The sequence below is a fragment of the Haliotis rufescens genome, unplaced genomic scaffold (genome assembly GCF_023055435.1).
Source record: "Haliotis rufescens isolate VD_foot unplaced genomic scaffold, xgHalRufe1.0.p SCAF_8, whole genome shotgun sequence".
Taxonomy (NCBI): domain Eukaryota; kingdom Metazoa; phylum Mollusca; class Gastropoda; order Lepetellida; family Haliotidae; genus Haliotis; species Haliotis rufescens.
Window position 1 is genome coordinate 54,105,495 of NW_025964372.1, and position 19,083 is coordinate 54,124,577.

Here is a 19,083-nt window from a genome sequence, read left to right on the forward strand (position 1 = left end):
TGGAGTAGGTGGTAGTGCTGTAGGTAGTACTCGAGAAGGTGGTAGTGGAGTAGGTGGTAGTGCTGTAGGTAGTACTCGAGAAGGTGGTAGTGGAGTAGATGGTAGTGGAGTAGGTGGTAGTGGAGTAGGTGGTAGTGGAGTAGGTGGTAGTGGAGTATGTGGTAGTGCTGTAGGTAGTACTCGAGAAGGTGGTAGTGGAGTAGGTGGTAGTGGAGTAGGTGGTAGTGGAGTAGGTGGTACCGGAGTAGGTGGTAGTGTAGTAGATTGTAGTGGTGTAGATTGTAGTGGAGTAGATTGTAGTAGATCGTAGTGTAGTAGATCGTAGTGTAGTAGATTGTAGTGTAGTAGATCGTAGTGTAGTAGATTGTAATGGAGTAGATTATAATGGAGTAGATTGTAATGGAGTAGATCGTAGTGGAGTAGGCTGTAGTGTAGTAGATTGTAGTGGAGTAGATTGTAATAGAGTAGATTGTAGTGGAGTAGATTGTAGTGTAGTAGATTGTAACAGAGTAGATTGTAGTGGAGTAGATTGTAATAGAGTAGATTGTAGTGGAGTAGATTGTAGTGTAGTAGATTGTAGTGCAGTAGGTGGTAGTGGAGTAGATTGTAGTGGAGTAGATTGTAGTGGAGTAGATGGTAGTGGAGTAGGTTGTAGTGTAGTAGATTGTAGTGGAGTAGATTGTAATAGAGTAGATTGTAGTGGAGTAGATTGTAGTGTAGTAGATTGTAATAGAGTAGATTGTAGTGGAGTAGATTGTCATAGAGTAGATTGTAGTGGAGTAGATTGTAGTGTAGTAGATGGTAGTGTAGTAGATTGTAGTGGAGTAGATTGTAATAGAGTAGATTGTAGTGGAGTAGATTGTAGTGTAGTAGATTGTAATAGAGTAGATTGTAGTGGAGTAGATTGTAATAGAGTAGATTGTAGTGGAGTAGATTGTAGTGTAGTAGATGGTAGTGTAGTAGATTGTAGTGGAGTAGATTGTAGTGTAGTAGATTGAAGTGGAGTAGATTGTAATAGAGTAGATCGTAGTGGAGTAGGCTGTAGTGTAGTAGATTGTAGTGGAGTAGATTGTAGTGGAGTAGATTGTAATAGAGTAGATTGTAGTGGAGTAGATTGTAGTGTAGTAGGTGGTAGTGGAGTAGATTGTAATAGAGTAGATTGTAGTGGAGTAGATTGTAGTGGAGTAGGTTGTAATAGAGTAGATTGTAGTGGAGTAGATTGTAATAGAGTAGATTGTAGTGGAGTAGATTGTAATAGAGTAGATTGTAGTGGAGTAGATTGTAGTGTAGTAGATTGTAATAGAGTAGATTGTAGTGGAGTAGATTGTAGTGTAGTAGATTGTAATAGAGTAGATTGTAGTGGAGTAGATTGTAATAGAGTAGATTGTAGTTGAGTAGATTGTAGCGTAGTAGATTGTAGTGTAGTAGGTTGTAGTGCAGTAGGTTGTAGTGTAGTAGGTTCTAGTGTAGTAGATTGTAGTGTAGTAGGTTGTAGTGGAGTAGATGGTAGTGTAGTAGCCTGTAGTGAAGTAGGTTGTAGTGTAGTAGATTGTAGTGTAGTAGGTTGTAGTGGAGTAGATGGTAGTGTAGTGGGTTGTAGTGTAGTAGATGGTAGTGTAGTAGAGGTTAGTGGAGTAGATCGTAGTGGAGTAGGTAGTAGTGGAGTAGATGGTAGTGTAGTAGGTTGTAGTGTAGTAGGTTGTAGTGTAGTAGGTTGTAGTGTAGTAGATTGTAGTGTAGTAGGTTGTAGTGGAGTAGATGGTAGTGTAGTAGGCTGTAGTGTAGTAGGTTGTAGTGTAGTAGATTGTAGTGTAGTAGGTTGTAGTGGAGTAGATGGTAGTGTAGTGGGTTGTAGTGTAGTAGATGGTAGTGGAGTAGATCGTAGTGGAGTAGATTGTAGTGGAGTAGGTTCTAGTGGATTAGGTTGTAGTGGAGTAGGTTGTAGTGTAGTAGATGGTAGTGTAGTGGGTTGTAGTGTAGTAGATGGTAGTGTAGTGGGTTGTAGTGTAGTAGGTTGTAGTGGAGTAGATTGTAGTGGAGTAGATTGTAATAGAGTAGATTGTAGTGGAGTACATTGTAGTGTAGTAGGTTGTAGTGTAGTAGGTTGTAGTGCAGTAGGTGGTAGTGGAGTAGATTGTAGTGGAGTAGATTGTAGTGGAGTAGATGGTAGTGGAGTAGGTTGTAGTGTAGTAGGTTGTAGTGTAGTAGGTTCTAGTGTAGTAGATTGTAGTGTAGTAGGTTGTAGTGGAGTAGATGGTAGTGTAGTAGGCTGTAGTGAAGTAGGTTGTAGTGTAGTAGATTGTAGTGTAGTAGGTTGTAGTGGAGTAGATGGTAGTGTAGTGGGTTGTAGTGTAGTAGATGGTAGTGTAGTAGATGTTAGTGGAGTAGATCGTAGTGGAGTAGGTAGTAGTGGAGTAGATGGTAGTGTAGTAGGTTTTAGTGTAGTAGGTTGTAGTGTAGTAGGTTGTAGTGTAGTAGATTGTAGTGTAGTAGGTTGTAGTGGAGTAGATGGTAGTGTAGTAGGCTGTAGTGTAGTAGGTTGTAGTGTAGTAGATTGTAGTGTAGTAGGTTGTAGTGGAGTAGATGGTAGTGTAGTGGGTTGTAGTGTAGTAGATGGTAGTGTAGTAGATATTAGTGGAGTAGATCGTAGTGGAGTAGATTGTAGTGGAGTAGGTTGTAGTGGATTAGGTTGTAGTGGAGTAGGTTGTAGTGTAGTAGATGGTAGTGTAGTGGGTTGTAGTGTAGTAGATGGTAGTGTAGTAGGTTGTAGTGTAGTAGATGGTAGTGTAGTGGGTTGTAGTGTAGTAGGTTGTAGTGGAGTAGATTGTAGTGGAGTAGATTGTAGTGTAGTAGGTTGTAGTGGAGTAGATTGTAGTGTAGTAGGTTGTAGTGTAGTAGATTGTAGTGGAGTAGGTTGTAGTGGAGTAGGTGGTAGTGGAGTAGATCGTAGTGTAGTAGATGGTAGTGTAGTGGGTTGTAGTGTAGTAGATGGTAGTGTAGTAGATGGTAGTGTAGTGGGTTGTAGTGGAGTAGGTTGTAGTGTAGTAGATTGTAGTGGAGTAGGTGAGGTGAGGTGAAATTGGGTTTAACGTCGCGTCCAAGATTATTGCACTTATATAGCGACGTGCATGCACGTGTATGTGTGTGTGTGGCTGCTTGTACTAGTCCGGACTGATGCCGATTTATAGTGCTAGCCCACTGAGATACCATGCCGCAGTTTAACATGAATACCCCACTCAGACACAGTATACTGACTCTGAGCCGACCAGTCCTTGTTTTAGCCCCTTAATGCAGAGCGCCAGACAGGGTAACAACAAGTACAATCTTTTAACGTCTTTTTGTATGCACGGCCCGGGATCGAACCCTGGACCTTCCGCTCTCCGGGCGGACGCTCTACCACAAGACCACGGAGGCGGTCGTAGTGGAGTAGGTTGTAGTGGAGTAGATTGTAGTGGAGTAGATTGTAGCGTAGTAGATTGTAGCGTAGTAGATTGTAGTGGAGTAGATTGTAGTGGAGTAGATTGTACTGTAGTAGATTGTAGTGTAGTAGGTTGTGGAGTAGTAGATTGTAGTGGAGTAGATTGTAGTGGAGTAGATTGTAGTGGAGTAGGCTGTAGTGTAGTAGATTGTAGTGGAGTAGATTGTAGTGTAGTAGATTGTAGTGTAGTAGATTGTAGTGTAGTAGGTTGTAGTGTAGTAGATTGTAGTGTAGTAGATTGTAGTGTAGTAGATTGTAGTGGAGTAGGCTGTAGTGGAGTAGATTGTAGTGTAGTAGATTGTAGTGTAGTAGGTTGTAGTGTAGTAGATTGTAGTGTAGTAGATTGTAGTGTAGTAGATTGTAGTGTAGTAGGCTGTAGTGTAGTAGATTGTAGTGGAGTAGATCGTAGTGTAGTAGATCGTAGTGTAGTAGATTGTAGTGGAGTAGGCTGTAGTGTAGTAGATTGTAGTGGAGTAGATTGTAGTGGAGTAGATTGTACTGTAGTAGATTGTAGTGTAATAGATTGTAGTGGAGTAGATTGTAGTGTAGTAGGTTGTAGTATAGTAGGTTGTAGTGTAGTAGATTGTAGTGTAGTAGGTTGTAGTGTAGTAGATTGTAGTGAAGTAGCTTGTAGTGTAGTAGGTTGTAGTGTAGTAGCTTATAGTGTAATAGATTGTAGTGTAATAGATTGTAGTGTAGTAGATTGTAGTGGATTAAGTTGTAGTGTAGTAGGTTGTAGTGTAGTAGGTTGTAGTGTAGTAGATTGTAGTGCAATAGATTGTAGTGTAGTAGGTTGTAGTGTAGTAGATTGGAGTGTAGTAGATTGTAGTGTAGTAGATTGTAGTGGAGTAGGCTGTAGTGGAGTAGATTGTAGTGTAGTAGATTGTAGTGTAGTAGGTTGTAGTGTAGTAGATTGTAGTGTAGTAGATTGTAGTGGAGTAGATTGTAGTGGAGTAGATTGTACTGTAGTAGATTGTAGTGTAATAGATTGTAGTGGAGTAGATTGTAGTGTAGTAGGTTGTAGTATAGTAGGTTGTAGTGTAGTAGATTGTAGTGTAGTAGGTTGTAGTGTAGTAGATTGTAGTGAAGTAGCTTGTAGTGTAGTAGGTTGTAGTGTAGTAGCTTATAGTGTAATAGATTGTAGTGTAATAGATTGTAGTGTAGTAGATTGTAGTGGATTAAGTTGTAGTGTAGTAGGTTGTAGTGTAGTAGGTTGTAGTGTAGTAGATTGTAGTGCAATAGATTGTAGTGTAGTAGGTTGTAGTGTAGTAGATTGTAGTGTAGTAGATTGTAGTGTAGTAGATTGTAGTGGAGTAGGCTGTAGTGGAGTAGATTGTAGTGTAGTAGATTGTAGTGTAGTAGGTTGTAGTGTAGTAGATTGTAGTGTAGTAGATTGTAGTGTAGTAGATTGTAGTGTAGTAGGCTGTAGTGTAGTAGATTCTAGTGGAGTAGATCGTAGTGTAGTAGATCATAGTGTAGTAGATCGTAGTGTAGTAGATTGTAGTGGAGTAGGCTGTAGTGTAGTAGATTGTAGTGGAGTAGATTGTAGTGGAGTAGATTGTACTGTAGTAGATTGTAGTGTAATAGATTGTAGTGGAGTAGATTGTAGTGTAGTAGGTTGTAGTATAGTAGGTTGTAGTGTAGTAGATTGTAGTGTAGTAGGTTGTAGTGTAGTAGATTGTAGTGAAGTAGCTTGTAGTGTAGTAGGTTGTAGTGTAGTAGCTTATAGTGTAATAGATTGTAGTGTAATAGATTGTAGTGTAGTAGATTGTAGTGGATTAAGTTGTAGTGTAGTAGGTTGTAGTGTAGTAGGTTGTAGTGTAGTAGATTGTAGTGCAATAGATTGTAGTGTAGTAGGTTGTAGTGTAGTAGATTGTAGTGTAGTAGATTGTAGTGTAGTAGATTGTAGTGTAGTAGATTGTAGTGGATTAGGTTGTAGTGTAGTAGGTTGTAGTGTAGTAGGTTGTAGTGTAGTAGATTGTAGTGCAATAGATTGTAGTGTAGTAGGTTGTAGTGGATTAGGTTGTAGTGTAGTAGGTTGTAGTGTAGTAGGTTGTAGTGTAGTAGATTGTAGTGCAATAGATTGTAGTGTAGTAGGTTGTAGTGTAGTAGATTGTAGTGTAGTAGATTGTAGTGTAGTAGATTGAAGTGTAGAAGGTTGTAGTGTAGTAGATTGTAGTGTAGTAGATTGTAGTGGATTAGGTTGTAGTGAAGTAGCTTGTAGTGTAGTAGGTTGTAGTGTAGTAGCTTATAGTGTAATAGATTGTAGTGTAATAGATTGTAGTGTAGTAGATTGTAGTGGATTAAGTTGTAGTGTAGTAGGTTGTAGTGTAGTAGGTTGTAGTGTAGTAGATTGTAGTGTAGTAGATTGTAGTGTAGTAGATTGTAGTGTAGTAGATTGTAGTGGATTAAGTTGTAGTGTAGTAGGTTGTAGTGTAGTAGGTTGTAGTGTAGTAGATTGTAGTGTAGTAGATTGTAGTGTAGTAGATTGTAGTGGAGTAGGCTGTAGTGGAGTAGATTGTAGTGTAGTAGATTGTAGTGTAGTAGGTTGTAGTGTAGTAGATTGTAGTGTAGTAGATTGTAGTGTAGTAGATTGAAGTGTAGAAGGTTGTAGTGTAGTAGATTGTAGTGGATTAGGTTGTAGTGTAGTAGGTTGTAGTGTAGTAGGTTGTAGTGTAGTAGATTGTAGTGCAACAGATTGTAGTGTAGTAGGTTGTAGTGGATTAGGTTGTAGTGTAGTAGGTTGTAGTGTAGTAGGTTGTAGTGTAGTAGATTGTAGTGCAATAGATTGTAGTGTAGTAGGTTGTAGTGTAGTAGATTGTAGTGTAGTAGATTGTAGTGTAGTAGATTGAAGTGTAGAAGGTTGTAGTGTAGTAGATTGTAGTGTAGTAGATTGTAGTGGATTAGGTTGTAGTGTAGTAGGTTGTAGTGTAGTAGGTTGTAGTGTAGTAGATTGTAGTGTAATAGATTGTAGTGTAGTAGATTGTAGTGTAGTAGATTGTAGTGTAGTAGATTGAAGTGTAGTAGGTTGTAGTGTAGTAGATTGTAGTGGAGTAGATTGTAGTGGAGCAGGTTGTAGTGGAGTAGGTTGTAGTGGAGTAGATGGTAGTGTAGTGGGTTGTAGTGTAGTAAATGGTAGTGTAGTAGATGTTAGTGGAGTAGATCGTAGTGGAGTAGGTAGTAGTGGAGTAGATGGTAGTGTAGTAGGCTGTAGTGTAGTAGGTTGTAGTGTAGTAGATTGTAGTGTAGTAGATTGTAGTGTAGTAGATTGTAGTGGAGTAGGCTGTAGTGGAGTAGATTGTAGTGTAGTAGATTGTAGTGTAGTAGGTTGTAGTGTAGTAGATTGTAGTGTAGTAGATTGTAGTGTAGTAGATTGTAGTGTAGTAGGCTGTAGTGTAGTAGATTCTAGTGGAGTAGATCGTAGTGTAGTAGATCATAGTGTAGTAGATCGTAGTGTAGTAGATTGTAGTGGAGTAGGCTGTAGTGTAGTAGATTGTAGTGGAGTAGATTGTAGTGGAGTAGATTGTACTGTAGTAGATTGTAGTGTAATAGATTGTAGTGGAGTAGATTGTAGTGTAGTAGGTTGTAGTATAGTAGGTTGTAGTGTAGTAGATTGTAGTGTAGTAGGTTGTAGTGTAGTAGATTGTAGTGAAGTAGCTTGTAGTGTAGTAGGTTGTAGTGTAGTAGCTTATAGTGTAATAGATTGTAGTGTAATAGATTGTAGTGTAGTAGATTGTAGTGGATTAAGTTGTAGTGTAGTAGGTTGTAGTGTAGTAGGTTGTAGTGTAGTAGATTGTAGTGCAATAGATTGTAGTGTAGTAGGTTGTAGTGTAGTAGATTGTAGTGTAGTAGATTGTAATGTAGTAGATTGAAGTGTAGAAGGTTGTAGTGTAGTAGATTGTAGTGGATTAGGTTGTAGTGTAGTAGGTTGTAGTGTAGTAGGTTGTAGTGTAGTAGATTGTAGTGCAATAGATTGTAGTGTAGTAGGTTGTAGTGGATTAGGTTGTAGTGTAGTAGGTTGTAGTGTAGTAGGTTGTAGTGTAGTAGATTGTAGTGCAATAGATTGTAGTGTAGTAGGTTGTAGTGTAGTAGATTGTAGTGTAGTAGATTGTAGTGTAGTAGATTGAAGTGTAGAAGGTTGTAGTGTAGTAGATTGTAGTGTAGTAGATTGTAGTGTAGTAGATTGAAGTGTAGAAGGTTGTAGTGTAGTAGATTGTAGTGTAGTAGATTGTAGTGGATTAGGTTGTAGTGAAGTAGCTTGTAGTGTAGTAGGTTGTAGTGTAGTAGCTTATAGTGTAATAGATTGTAGTGTAATAGATTGTAGTGTAGTAGATTGTAGTGGATTAAGTTGTAGTGTAGTAGGTTGTAGTGTAGTAGGTTGTAGTGTAGTAGATTGTAGTGTAGTAGATTGTAGTGTAGTAGATTGTAGTGTAGTAGATTGTAGTGGATTAAGTTGTAGTGTAGTAGGTTGTAGTGTAGTAGGTTGTAGTGTAGTAGATTGTAGTGTAGTAGATTGTAGTGTAGTAGATTGTAGTGGAGTAGGCTGTAGTGGAGTAGATTGTAGTGTAGTAGATTGTAGTGTAGTAGGTTGTAGTGTAGTAGATTGTAGTGTAGTAGATTGTAGTGTAGTAGATTGAAGTGTAGAAGGTTGTAGTGTAGTAGATTGTAGTGGATTAGGTTGTAGTGTAGTAGGTTGTAGTGTAGTAGGTTGTAGTGTAGTAGATTGTAGTGCAATAGATTGTAGTGTAGTAGGTTGTAGTGGATTAGGTTGTAGTGTAGTAGGTTGTAGTGTAGTAGGTTGTAGTGTAGTAGATTGTAGTGCAATAGATTGTAGTGTAGTAGGTTGTAGTGGATTAGGTTGTAGTGGATTAGGTTGTAGTGTAGTAGGTTGTAGTGTAGTAGATTGTAGTGTAGTAGATTGTAGTGTAGTAGATTGAAGTGTAGAAGGTTGTAGTGTAGTAGATTGTAGTGTAGTAGATTGTAGTGGATTAGGTTGTAGTGTAGTAGGTTGTAGTGTAGTAGGTTGTAGTGTAGTAGATTGTAGTGTAATAGATTGTAGTGTAGTAGATTGTAGTGTAGTAGATTGTAGTGTAGTAGATTGAAGTGTAGTAGGTTGTAGTGTAGTAGATTGTAGTGGAGTAGATTGTAGTGGAGCAGGTTGTAGTGGAGTAGGTTGTAGTGGAGTAGATGGTAGTGTAGTGGGTTGTAGTGTAGTAAATGGTAGTGTAGTAGATGTTAGTGGAGTAGATCGTAGTGGAGTAGGTAGTAGTGGAGTAGATGGTAGTGTAGTAGGCTGTAGTGTAGTAGGTTGTAGTGTAGTAGATTGTAGTGTAGTAGGTTGTAGTGGAGTAGATGTTAGTGTAGTAGGCTGTAGTGTAGTAGGTTGTAGTGTAGTAGATTGTAGTGTAGTAGGTTGTAGTGGAGTAGATGGTAGTGTAGTGGGTTGTAGTGTAGTAGATGGTAGTGTAGTAGATGTTAGTGGAGTAGATCGTAGTGGAGTAGGTAGTAGTGGAGTAGATGGTAGTGTAGTAGGTTGTAGTGTAGTAGGTTGTAGTGGAGTAGATGGTAGTGTAGTGGGTTGTAGTGTAGTAGATGGTAGTGTAGTAGATATTAGTGGAGTAGATCGTAGTGGAGTAGATTGTAGTGGAGTAGGTTGTAGTGGATTAGGTTGTAGTGGAGTAGGTTGTAGTGTAGTAGATGGTAGTGTAGTGGGTTGTAGTGTAGTAGATGGTAGTGTAGTAGGTTGTAGTGTAGTAGATGGTAGTGTAGTGGGTTGTAGTGTAGTAGGTTGTAGTGGAGTAGATTGTAGTGGAGTAGATTGTAGTGTAGTAGGTTGTAGTGGAGTAGATTGTAGTGTAGTAGGTTGTAGTGTAGTAGATTGTAGTGGAGTAGGTTGTAGTGGAGTAGATTGTAGTGGAGTAGATCGTAGTGTAGTAGATGGTAGTGTAGTGGGTTGTAGTGTAGTAGATGGTAGTGTAGTAGATGGTAGTGTAGTGGGTTGAAGTGGAGTAGGTTGTAGTGTAGTAGATTGTAGTGGAGTAGGTGAGGTGAGGTGAAATTGGGTTTAACGTCGCGTCCAAGATTATTGCACTTATATAGCGACGTGCATGCACGTGTATGTGTGTGTGTGGCTGCTTGTACTAGTCCGGACTGATGCCGATTTATAGTGCTAGCCCACTGAGATACCATGCCGCAGTTTAACATGAATACCCCACTCAGACACAGTATACTGACTCCGAGCCGACCAGTCCTTGTTTTAGCCCCTTAATGCAGAGCGCCAGACAGGGTAACAACAAGTACAATCTTTTAACGTCTTTTTGTATGCACGGCCCGGGATTGAACCCTGGACCTTCCGCTCTCCGGGCGGACGCTCTACCACAAGACCACGGAGGCGGTCGTAGTGGAGTAGGTTGTAGTGGAGTAGATTGTAGTGGAGTAGATTGTAGCGTAGTAGATTGTAGCGTAGTAGATTGTAGTGGAGTAGATTGTAGTGGAGTAGATTGTACTGTAGTAGATTGTAGTGTAGTAGGTTGTGGAGTAGTAGATTGTAGTGGAGTAGATTGTAGTGGAGTAGATTGTAGTGGAGTAGGCTGTAGTGTAGTAGATTGTAGTGGAGTAGATTGTAGTGTAGTAGATTGTAGTGTAATAGATTGTAGTGTAGTAGATTGTAGTGGATTAAGTTGTAGTGTAGTAGGTTGTAGTGTAGTAGGTTGTAGTGTAGTAGATTGTAGTGCAATAGATTGTAGTGTAGTAGGTTGTAGTGTAGTAGATTGTAGTGTAGTAGATTGTAGTGTAGTAGATTGTAGTGGAGTAGGCTGTAGTGGAGTAGATTGTAGTGTAGTAGATTGTAGTGTAGTAGGTTGTAGTGTAGTAGATTGTAGTGTAGTAGATTGTAGTGTAGTAGATTGTAGTGTAGTAGGCTGTAGTGTAGTAGATTGTAGTGGAGTAGATCGTAGTGTAGTAGATCATAGTGTAGTAGATCGTAGTGTAGTAGATCATAGTGTAGTAGGTTGTAGTGTAGTAGATTGTAGTGTAGTAGGTTGTAGTGTAGTAGATTGTAGTGAAGTAGCTTGTAGTGTAGTAGGTTGTAGTGTAGTAGCTTATAGTGTAATTGATTGTAGTGTAATAGATTGTAGTGTAGTAGATTGTAGTGGATTAAGTTGTAGTGTAGTAGGTTGTAGTGTAGTAGGTTGTAGTGTAGTAGATTGTAGTGCAATAGATTGTAGTGTAGTAGGTTGTAGTGTAGTAGATTGTAGTGTAGTAGATTGTAGTGTAGTAGATTGAAGTGTAGAAGGTTGTAGTGTAGTAGATTGTAGTGGATTAGGTTGTAGTGTAGTAGGTTGTAGTGTAGTAGGTTGTAGTGTAGTAGATTGTAGTGCAATAGATTGTAGTGTAGTAGGTTGTAGTGGATTAGGTTGTAGTGAAGTAGCTTGTAGTGTAGTAGGTTGTAGTGTAGTAGCTTATAGTGTAATAGATTGTAGTGTAGTAGATTGTAGTGGATTAAGTTGTAGTGTAGTAGGTTGTAGTGTAGTAGGTTGTAGTGTAGTAGATTGTAGTGCAATAGATTGTAGTGTAGTAGGTTGTAGTGTAGTAGATTGTAGTGTAGTAGATTGTAGTGTAGTAGATTGTAGTGGAGTAGGCTGTAGTGGAGTAGATTGTAGTGTAGTAGATTGTAGTGTAGTAGGTTGTAGTGTAGTAGATTGTAGTGTAGTAGATTGTAGTGTAGTAGATTGTAGTGTAGTAGGCTGTAGTGTAGTAGATTGTAGTGGAGTAGATCGTAGTGTAGTAGATCGTAGTGTAGTAGATCGTAGTGTAGTAGATTGTAGTGGAGTAGGCTGTAGTGTAGTAGATTGTAGTGGAGTAGATTGTAGTGGAGTAGATTGTACTGTAGTAGATTGTAGTGTAATAGATTGTAGTGGAGTAGATTGTAGTGTAGTAGGTTGTAGTATAGTAGGTTGTAGTGTAGTAGATTGTAGTGTAGTAGGTTGTAGTGTAGTAGATTGTAGTGAAGTAGCTTGTAGTGTAGTAGGTTGTAGTGTAGTAGCTTATAGTGTTATAGATTGTAGTGTAATAGATTGTAGTGTAGTAGATTGTAGTGGATTAAGTTGTAGTGTAGTAGGTTGTAGTGTAGTAGGTTGTAGTGTAGTAGATTGTAGTGCAATAGATTGTAGTGTAGTAGGTTGTAGTGTAGTAGATTGTAGTGTAGTAGATTGTAGTGTAGTAGATTGAAGTGTAGAAGGTTGTAGTGTAGTAGATTGTAGTGGATTAGGTTGTAGTTTAGTAGGTTGTAGTGTAGTAGGTTGTAGTGTAGTAGATTGTAGTGCAATAGATTGTAGTGTAGTAGGTTGTAGTGGATTAGGTTGTAGTGTAGTAGGTTGTAGTGTAGTAGGTTGTAGTGTAGTAGATTGTAGTGGAGCAGGTTGTAGTGGAGTAGGTTGTAGTGGAGTAGATGGTAGTGTAGTGGGTTGTAGTGTAGTAAATGGTAGTGTAGGAGATGTTAGTGGAGTAGATCGTAGTGGAGTCGGTAGTAGTGGAGTAGATGGTAGTGTAGTAGGCTGTAGTGTAGTAGGTTGTAGTGTAGTAGATTGTAGTGTAGTAGGTTGTAGTGGAGTAGATGGTAGTGTAGTAGGCTGTAGTGTAGTAGGTTGTAGTGTAGTAGATTGTAGTGTAGTAGGTTGTAGTGGAGTAGATGGTAGTGTAGTGGGTTGTAGTGTAGTAGATGGTAGTGTAGTAGGTTGTAGTGTAGTAGATTGTAGTGTAGTAGGTTGTAGTGCAGTAGATGGTAGTGTAGTGGGTTGTAGTGTAGTAGATGGTAGTGTAGTAGGTTGTAGTGTAGTAGATGGTAGTGTAGTAGGTTGTAGTGTAGTAGGTTGTAGTGTAGTAGGTTGTAGTGTAGTAGGTTGTAGTGTAGTAGATGGTAGTGTAGTAGGTTGTAGTGGATTAGGTTGTAGTGTAGTAGGTTGTAGTGTAGTAGGTTGTAGTGTAGTAGATTGTAGTGCAATAGATGGTAGTGTAGTAGGTTGTAGTGTAGTAGATTGTAGTGCAATAGATTGTAGTGTAGTAGGTTGTAGTGTAGTAGATTGTAGTGTAGCAGATTGAAGTGTAGAAGGTTGTAGTGTAGTAGATTGTAGTGTAGTAGATTGTAGTGGATTAGGTTGTAGTGTAGTAGGTTGTAGTATAGTAGGTTGTAGTGTAGTAGATTGTAGTGTAATAGATTGTAGTGTAGTAGATTGTAGTGTAGTAGATTGTAGTGTAGTAGATTGAAGTGTAGTAGGTTGTAGTGTAGTAGATTGTAGTGGAGTAGATTGTAGTGGAGCAGGTTGTAGTGGAGTAGATGGTAGTGTAGTGGGTTGTAGTGTAGTAGATGGTAGTGTAGTAGATGTTAGTGGAGTAGATCGTAGTGGAGTAGGTTGTAGTGTAGTAGATGGTAGTGTAGTGGGTTCTAGTGTAGTAGATGGTAGTGTAGTAGGTTGTAGTGTAGTAGATGGTAGTGTAGTAGGTTGTAGTGTAGTAGATTGTAGTGTAGTAGGTTGTAGTGCAGTAGATGGTAGTGTAGTGGGTTGTAGTGTAGTAGATGGTAGTGTAGTAGGTTGTAGTGTAGTAGATTGTAGTGTAGTAGGTTGTAGTGTAGTAGGTTGTAGTGTAGTAGATGGTAGTGTAGTGGGTTATAGTGTAGTAGATGGTAGTGTAGTAGGTTGTAGTGTAGTAGATGGTAGTGTAGTGGGTTGTAGTGTAGTAGATGGTAGTGTAGTAGGTTGTAGTGTAGTAGATGGTAGTGTAGTGGGTTGTAGTGTAGTAGATGGTAGTGTAGTAGGTTGTAGTGTAGTAGATTGTAGTGTAGTAGGTTGTAGTGTAGTAGATCGTAGTGTAGTAGGTTGTAGTGTAGTAGATTGTAGTGGAGTAGGTTGTAGTGTAGTAGATGGTAGTGTAGTGGGTTCTAGTGTAGTAGATGGTAGTGTAGTAGGTTGTAGTGTAGTAGATGGTAGTGTAGTGGGTTGTAGTGTAGTAGGTTGTAGTGGAGTAGATTGTAGTGGAGTAGATTGTAATAGAGTAGATTGTAGTGGAGTACATTGTAGTGTAGTAGGTTGTAGTGTAGTAGGTTGTAGTGCAGTAGGTGGTAGTGGAGTAGATTGTAGTGGAGTAGATTGTAGTGGAGTAGATGGTAGTGGAGTAGGTTGTAGTGTAGTAGGTTGTAGTGTAGTAGGTTCTAGTGTAGTAGATTGTAGTGTAGTAGGTTGTAGTGGAGTAGATGGTAGTGTAGTAGGCTGTAGTGAAGTAGGTTGTAGTGTAGTAGATTGTAGTGTAGTAGGTTGTAGTGGAGTAGATGGTAGTGTAGTGGGTTGTAGTGTAGTAGATGGTAGTGTAGTAGATGTTAGTGGAGTAGATCGTAGTGGAGTAGGTAGTAGTGGAGTAGATGGTAGTGTAGTAGGTTGTAGTGTAGTAGGTTGTAGTGTAGTAGGTTGTAGTGTAGTAGATTGTAGTGTAGTAGGTTGTAGTGGAGTAGATGGTAGTGTAGTAGGCTGTAGTGTAGTAGGTTGTAGTGTAGTAGATTGTAGTGTAGTAGGTTGTAGTGGAGTAGATGGTAGTGTAGTGGGTTGTAGTGTAGTAGATGGTAGTGTAGTAGATGTTAGTGGAGTAGATCGTAGTGGAGTAGATTGTAGTGGAGTAGGTTGTAGTGGATTAGGTTGTAGTGGAGTAGGTTGTAGTGTAGTAGATGGTAGTGTAGTGGGTTGTAGTGTAGTAGATGGTAGTGTAGTAGGTTGTAGTGTAGTAGATGGTAGTGTAGTGGGTTGTAGTGTAGTAGGTTGTAGTGGAGTAGATTGTAGTGGAGTAGATTGTAGTGGAGTAGATTGTAGTGGAGTAGATTGTAGTGTAGTAGGTTGTAGTGTAGTAGATTGTAGTGGAGTAGGTTGTAGTGGAGTAGATGGTAGTGTAGTAGGCTGTAGTGAAGTAGGTTGTAGTGTAGTAGATGGTAGTGTAGTAGGTTGTAGTGGAGTAGATGGTAGTGTAGTGGGTTGTAGTGTAGTAGATGGTAGTGTAGTAGGTTGTAGTGTAGTAGATGGTAGTGTAGTGGGTTGTAGTGTAGTAGGTTGTAGTGGAGTAGATTGTAGTGGAGTAGATTGTAGTGTAGTAGGTTGTAGTGGAGTAGATTGTAGTGTAGTAGGTTGTAGTGTAGTAGATTGTAGTGTAGTAGGTTGTAGTGGAGTAGATGGTAGTGTAGTAGGCTGTAGTGAAGTAGGTTGTAGTGTAGTAGATGGTAGTGTAGTAGGTTGTAGTGGAGTAGATGGTAGTGTAGTGGGTTGTAGTGTAGTAGATGGTAGTGTAGTAGATGTTAGTGGAGTAGATCGTAGTGGAGTAGGTAGTAGTGGAGTAGATGGTAGTGTAGTAGGTTGTAGTGTAGTAGGTTGTAGTGTAGTAGGTTGTAGTGTAGTAGATTGTAGTGTAGTAGGTTGTAGTGGAGTAGATGGTAGTGTAGTAGGCTGTAGTGTAGTAGGTTGTAGTGTAGTAGATTGTAGTGTAGTAGGTTGTAGTGGAGTAGATGGTAGTGTAGTGGGTTGTAGTGTAGTAGGTTGTAGTGGAGTAGATGGTAGTGGAGTAGATTGTAGTGTAGTAGGTTGTAGTGGAGTAGATTGTAGTGTAGTAGGTTGTAGTGTAGTAGATTGTAGTGGAGTAGGTTGTAGTGGAGTAGATTGTAGTGGAGTAGATTGTAGTGTAGTAGATGGTAGTGTAGTGGGTTGTAGTGTAGTAGATGGTAGTGTAGTAGATGGTAGTGTAGTGGGTTGTAGTGGAGTAGGTTGTAGTGTAGTAGATTGTAGTGGAGTAGGTGAGGTGAGGTGAAATTGGGTTTAACGTCGCGTCCAAGATTATTGCACTTATATAGCGACGTGCATGCACGTGTATGTGTGTGTGTGGCTGCTTGTACTAGTCCGGACTGATGCCGATTTATAGTGCTAGCCCACTGAGATACCATGCCGCAGTTTAACATGAATACCCCACTCAGACACAGTATACTGACTCCGTGCCGACCAGTCCTTGTTTTAGCCCCTTAATGCAGAGCGCCAGACAGGGTAACAACAAGTACAATCTTTTAACGTCTTTTTGTATGCACGGCCCGGGATCGAACCCTGGACCATCCGCTCTCCGGGCGGACGCTCTACCACAAGACCACGGAGGCGGTCGTAGTGGAGTAGGTTGTAGTGGAGTAGATTGTAGTGGAGTAGATTGTAGCGTAGTAGATTGTAGCGTAGTAGATTGTAGTGGAGTAGATTGTAGTGGAGTAGATTGTACTGTAGTAGATTGTAGTGTAGTAGGTTGTGGAGTAGTAGATTGTAGTGGAGTAGATTGTAGTGGAGTAGATTGTAGTGGAGTAGATTGTAGTGGAGTAGGCTGTAGTGCAGTAGATTGTAGTGTAGCAGATTGAAGTGTAGAAGGTTGTAGTGTAGTAGATTGTAGTGTAGTAGATTGTAGTGGATTAGGTTGTAGTGTAGTAGGTTGTAGTATAGTAGGTTGTAGTGTAGTAGATTGTAGTGTAATAGATTGTAGTGTAGTAGATTGTAGTGTAGTAGATTGTAATGTAGTAGATTGAAGTGTAGTAGGTTGTAGTGTAGTAGATTGTAGTGGAGTAGATTGTAGTGGAGCAGGTTGTAGTGGAGTAGATGGTAGTGTAGTGGGTTGTAGTGTAGTAGATGGTAGTGTAGTAGATGTTAGTGGAGTAGATCGTAGTAGAGTAGGTAGTAGTGGAGTAGATGGTAGTGTAGTAGGCTGTAGTGTAGTAGGTTGTAGTGTAGTAGATGGTAGTGTAGTAGGTTGTAGTGTAGTAGATTGTAGTGTAGTAGGTTGTAGTGCAGTAGATGGTAGTGTAGTGGGTTGTAGTGTAGTAGATGGTAGTGTAGTAGGTTGTAGTGTAGTAGATTGTAGTGTAGTAGGTTGTAGTGTAGTAGGTTGTAGTGTAGTAGATGGTAGTGTAGTGGGTTGTAGTGTAGTAGATGGTAGTGTAGTAGGTTGTAGTGTAGTAGATGGTAGTGTAGTAGGTTGTAGTGTAGTAGGTTGTAGTGTAGTAGGTTGTAGTGTAGTAGGTTGTAGTGAAGTAGATGGTAGTGTAGTGGGTTGTAGTGTAGTAGATGGTAGTGTAGTAGGTTGTAGTGTAGTAGATTGTAGTGTAGTAGGTTGTAGTGTAGTAGATCGTAGTGTAGTAGGTTGTAGTGTAGTAGATTGTAGTGGAGTAGGTTGTAGTGTAGTAGATGGTAGTGTAGTGGGTTCTAGTGTAGTAGATGGTAGTGTAGTAGGTTGTAGTGTAGTAGATGGTAGTGTAGTGGGTTGTAGTGTAGTAGGTTGTAGTGGAGTAGATTGTAGTGGAGTAGATTGTAATAGAGTAGATTGTAGTGGAGTACATTGTAGTGTAGTAGGTTGTAGTGTAGTAGGTTGTAGTGCAGTAGGTGGTAGTGGAGTAGATTGTAGTGGAGTAGATTGTAGTGGAGTAGATGGTAGTGGAGTAGGTTGTAGTGTAGTAGGTTGTAGTGGAGTAGATGGTAGTGTAGTAGGCTGTAGTGAAGTAGGTTGTAGTGTAGTAGATTGTAGTGTAGTAGGTTGTAGTGGAGTAGATGGTAGTGTAGTGGGTTGTAGTGTAGTAGATGGTAGTGTAGTAGATGTTAGTGGAGTAGATCGTAGTGGAGTAGGTAGTAGTGGAGTAGATGGTAGTGTAGTAGGTTGTAGTGTAGTAGGTTGTAGTGTAGTAGATGGTAGTGTAGTGGGTTGTAGTGTAGTAGATGGTAGTGTAGTAGGTTGTAGTGTAGTAGATGGTAGTGTAGTGGGTTGTAGTGTAGTAGGTTGTAGTGGAGTAGATTGTAGTGGAGTAGATTGTAGTGTAGTAGGTTGTAGTGGAGTAGATTGTAGTGTAGTAGGTTGTAGTGTAGTAGATTGTAGTGGAGTAGGTTGTAGTGGAGTAGATGGTAGTGTAGTAGGCTGTAGTGAAGTAGGTTGTAGTGTAGTAGTTGGTAGTGTAGTAGGTTGTAGTGTAGTAGGTTGTAGTGGAGTAGATGGTAGTGTAGTGGGTTGTAGTGTAGTAGATGGTAGTGTAGTAGGTTGTAGTGTAGTAGATGGTAGTGTAGTGGGTTGTAGTGTAGTAGGTTGTAGTGGAGTAGATTGTAGTGGAGTAGATTGTAGTGTAGTAGGTTGTAGTGGAGTAGATTGTAGTGTAGTAGGTTGTAGTGTAGTAGATTGTAGTGTAGTAGGTTGTAGTGGAGTAGATGGTAGTGTAGTAGGCTGTAGTGAAGTAGGTTGTAGTGTAGTAGATGGTAGTGTAGTAGGTTGTAGTGGAGTAGATGGTAGTGTAGTGGGTTGTAGTGTAGTAGATGGTAGTGTAGTAGATGTTAGTGGAGTAGATCGTAGTGGAGTAGGTAGTAGTGGAGTAGATGGTAGTGTAGTAGGTTGTAGTGTAGTAGGTTGTAGTGTAGTAGGTTGTAGTGTAGTAGATTGTAGTGTAGTAGGTTGTAGTGGAGTAGATGGTAGTGTAGTAGGCTGTAGTGTAGTAGGTTGTAGTGTAGTAGATTGTAGTGTAGTAGGTTGTAGTGGAGTAGATGGTAGTGTAGTGGGTTGTAGTGTAGTAGGTTGTAGTGGAGTAGATGGTAGTGGAGTAGATTGTAGTGTAGTAGGTTGTAGTGGAGTAGATTGTAGTGTAGTAGGTTGTAGTGTAGTAGATTGTAGTGGAGTAGGTTGTAGTGGAGTAGATTGTAGTGGAGTAGATCGTAGTGTAGTAGATGGTAGTGTAGTGGGTTGTAGTGTAGTAGATGGTAGTGTAGTAGATGGTAGTGTAGTGGGTTGTAGTGGAGTAGGTTGTAGTGTAGTAGATTGTAGTGGAGTAGGTGAGGTGAGGTGAAATTGGGTTTAACGTCGCGTCCAAGATTATTGCACTTATATAGCGACGTGCATGCACGTGTATGTGTGTGTGTGGCTGCTTGTACTAGTCCGGACTGATGCCGATTTATAGTGCTAGCCCACTGAGATACCATGCCGCAGTTTAACATGAATACCCCACTCAGACACAGTATACTGACTCCGTGCCGACCAGTCCTTGTTTTAGCCCCTTAATGCAGAGCGCCAGACAGGGTAACAACAAGTACAATCTTTTAACGTCTTTTTGTATGCACGGCCCGGGATCGAACCCTGGACCATCCGCTCTCCGGGCGGACGCTCTACCACAAGACCACGGAGGCGGTCGTAGTGGAGTAGGTTGTAGTGGAGTAGATTGTAGTGGAGTAGATTGTAGCGTAGTAGATTGTAGCGTAGTAGATTGTAGTGGAGTAGATTGTAGTGGAGTAGATTGTACTGTAGTAGATTGTAGTGTAGTAGGTTGTGGAGTAGTAGATTGTAGTGGAGTAGATTGTAGTGGAGTAGATTGTAGTGGAGTAGATTGTAGTGGAGTAGGCTGTAGTGCAGTAGATTGTAGTGTAGTAGATTGTAGTGTAGTAGATTGTAGTGTAGTAGATTGTAGTGTAGTAGGTTGTAGTGTAGTAGATTGTAGTGTAGTAGATTGTAGTGGAGTAGGCTGTAGTGGAGTAGATTGTAGTGTAGTAGATTGTAGTGTAGTAGGTTGTAGTGTAGTAGAT

At 40.1% G+C, this 19,083-nt stretch overlaps 1 protein-coding gene across 1 annotated transcript in view; it reads right to left on the reverse strand.

The window, feature by feature from the left end:
- Positions 1-19,083, reverse strand: part of LOC124124237 (G-protein-signaling modulator 2-like) — a 113,491-nt gene that overhangs the window by 20,383 nt on the left and 74,025 nt on the right. The window lies entirely within an intron of this gene.